The sequence below is a fragment of the Octodon degus genome, unplaced genomic scaffold (genome assembly GCF_000260255.1).
Source record: "Octodon degus isolate 3935 unplaced genomic scaffold, OctDeg1.0 scaffold00014, whole genome shotgun sequence".
In the NCBI taxonomy this organism is placed as follows: domain Eukaryota; kingdom Metazoa; phylum Chordata; class Mammalia; order Rodentia; family Octodontidae; genus Octodon; species Octodon degus.
In genome coordinates this window covers 19,676,627-19,680,346 of record NW_004524590.1, presented here as the reverse complement: position 1 = coordinate 19,680,346, position 3,720 = coordinate 19,676,627, and positions in this window count along the sequence as shown.

Genomic DNA, 3,720 nt, shown 5'->3' with positions numbered 1-3,720 from the left:
GGAGAAGAGATGGCAGATAGTTACTTAGCTGTGCTGTTCCCCTGGCCTTCAGGCCTCCATGGCCATAGCAATGTGAGCAAACACCTTAGAATCTAGTGCGGATAACTTGAGGTCACTCATGTTCAGGATTCTTGTTTTAACATAGTCAGAAATACTGTGATATTACATATTCCAGCTCTCTGAGATAAGTTGAGTAGTAGGGTTAGAATCAAATGACATCAGAAGTTCAAAGATTCTTCATCAGCAAAATATAATGAATATGCGATAAAGCATACAACACTTTGTACATGGTTCCAAAGGGGGAAAAAGTTTATCAAAATGGAGAGATGTTTTTCTTTTTACTCAGTAAGTGATAATACATAGTTCACGTATTCTAGGGTTTTTAAACGAGAGATAATGTCCATGATATCAAGGGGGCTACTCTTATGGAAAATTCAGTTCCCACAATACTGTTGCTTTTTGCTTTTACCATTTAGACATTATCATTTAATATTCACAGTCTTGCGAACAGGCAAATAATAACAGTAATTGTCCTGAATGTCCTGGTGTACCTTCATAGCTCTATTTCCTTTAAAATGAAAACACATAATTTCTTACTCAGTACAAGATGATTAATTACACATATTTCTGGGTTCCAGGGAATTGATGTCAATTAAGTGTACCCAAGTTCTTTATAGTTCTTTAGTTTCAGAGAGCTTGGTCTTTCTTCTTCTCTGTCCCACATGTGGTCCTTACTCCTCTTTCATTAAGTTCACTGACTTCTGACATAGTTTTAAATAAATGCTTATATTATATTCCTTATTTAATTTTCAAAGTTATAATCACCAAAATAAGCTTATTGCTTTTGAAGACGTGTACATGGACTTAGAGCATTTTACTACCTAAATGACCCACGGCATTTTACATTCATGACATTCTGTTCGGCTAAGCTGTTTTGACATTTTCTACATGTGGCTAATGATTACCTAAAAGGGGTTAGGAACCTGGCTTATTTTTCTGAGTTTGGCCGATGTCCTTTTGCACTTGCCTATCAGCCATCCTTCTTGCTTGGTACTTGCTGCTATGATTCCATGGCCCTCAAATACTTCAGGAGCCCCTGCACCCCACTGTGAGCAATACTCACTCCTCTACCCAGTTTTCTGACCATGTAATGTCCTGTAACTGGTGGCATAGTGAAAAGGAAATATTTGACTGTTCTCCTTGGTTCCTAGCACAGAGCTCCTAAAACCCTTAAAATCCCTTGAATGGTAAGAATAGCTTATGTATGCTAATGAAAAGACTTACAAATGTGGTATGAAGGATGGTGAATGGGGATTCAGGTAGTTCCAAGATGGGGGCTGGTTCATTACAAGTTGGAACTCATAGTCCCATATTCCAACATCCAGGAATCCTTTGTCATAAGAAGAGAATCACTTCACTTCCCCATCACCCAGCCCCAGGCTTCCCATTACAAGGCAGAGCAGAATCTGAGCCAGCCAGCCTGCCCTGGCTTCTCTTCCACATCAATCGTCACTTCCTGCCACAATCATTTCACTGCTATCTTGTGTATAGCATGCTTTTCATCTGTCTCTTCCAGAAGTGGCTTGGATATATAAGGAAAAAAGAGGAACTTTAAGCAAGGTTATAATGAGTTTAGTACTACAAGAAAGACCTCATGGTGAACCAAATAAAGTAGAGTCATAGACTTTAAGTTTGGGGGAATCATGATCCATGATAAAAAAAAATGTTTTATGTTCAACCTACAATATGTACACATATGTTCATGTATATACACACACACAGCCAAAACAATGACTTCATTAAATAATGCAATATGGTCCTATATTGATATGCATTTGATATTTTCTTTTCCAAGACATTCTCTCCCTTCTTCCCCCATCATTTCCTTCAGAATTATGTTGACCTTAACCCACTCAATTGATTTCATGACTAATTTATGGATCATAACTTACAGTCTGAAGCATACTGAATACAAAGAAGTGTTAGGATGGGGGACCAGGACTTTCAGGAATCTGAACTCTGAGAACTACTGGAGAATAAGAATAACTATATTGGAGTAGCTCAGTCACTTTTTTTATGAGGCCCCTTGTTCAGCTTCTTATCTTCATTCTGTTTGCCAAGAAGAGGAACAAGTCCAGTGTCATAGGTTCTAAATGCTTTCTCTGCATTTTGTTAAAATATCAGTTTCAAAAGGGTATAGCCCATGTTATCTCATTCCTCAAAAATCAGTTTCCTTCCCTAAATAGGTCAGTATTAATCCCTCCCTTACAATATAATTGAAGATTACGGGATGAAATATAATGGAAGGATTTAGCGTTGTAGGGTGTGGAAACCTCTAAAAGGGAGGCTTTGTCAGTGCTACTTTGCAGAGACTCCTTGTATTGAAGTACCTTTGCCCAAGATACCACAAATTTTCAGTGTTGCATTTTCTGAACCTAGTTTAGAACCATTTAAAGGTAAACAAAGGGGTTAGGCACATAAGGATTAGAATATCTAATAATGTGATTTAGATGTATGACAACTATAAACTTTGAAAATGGTATTCCAGAATGGGAAAAATACACATACCTATGAAAGGGCAGTACTGTCCACTCTGGCCTTCTGGCCGTGTAATAACACCCTTAATTAATTTTACTTTTGCTATTGCTTGGGGTCAGACCCTGCCCCACACGGTCGTCTGGGGAAAAACCAGAAGCTGTTCCCTTTGCATGACTGGCAGGTTTCCAAGTGAAACAAAAGAACTAAGCCATATGTACCCAGTTTCTGTATCATAATCTATTCAGCCACCTCATAAGTCATTCTTTGTCCCAAGGAGAGACCAAGAATGCTATTCTAACTGATGTTCTCCTAAAGGGAAAGGAGGCTCCCTGAAGCCCTCTCCTTGTGTTTTTCTCAAGGAACATCTGATTCTCATTATGCCCATGGTCCTCTTGAGGTGGATATGCAGCTTCCCCTAGGGCACCACTGTCCCCAGCATCTAGAGACTGAGCCCCCAAGACAAAAATCCAATGCTTATCTTTCTGAGACACTGCAGGGCACTCCTGAGGACTTTGTGCCTGAAACTCTGAAATTGATAATCAGTAGGTCTCAAATTCAACCCCAGTCTCCATGACTTCACAGCCACGTTCTGCCAGGGTGGTCACAAGATATGAGAAGTTCACTTTGGGGAAATGAAGAAAACAGCTCACCAGGGTATGGGAGAAAAAAATTAGAACTTCTTTTAACACTGGGAAAAGGAATTAAACTTCACTAATAGCTGGTATGGAGTATATGGGTTTGGGCAGTGTATCTGTAGGTCCTCTGCCTTCTGAGCAGGTAAGATGTTAAGTGAAGAGTGGTTTTCCATGGCTGACAGGCCTTGCTAGTAGAGCTCCTAGTTGGCTAAGACAGATTGCTTGGTATGTTCTGGATTATCAAAAATGCCAGTTTTTTTCCATAAATTTATTGAGAAACAAATAGCAATGAGACAGTTTCAAAACAAACTGGTAGGACAGTTTCAATAATTAGCACATTGTATACATTCTTCCTAGTGGTTAATTGCTGTACAAGATTCAGACATGATATCCTACTTACAAACACCATTAGAACAAATCCCTCTATTCATTAAAAGAATGTAACTGTATATCGATCCTAACCATTTGAATACACAGATACAAAATGGACATTCATCTGCATCCCCTTTTTGTTGTTAAGTTCCATTACTTGAATATTATAGGTGTA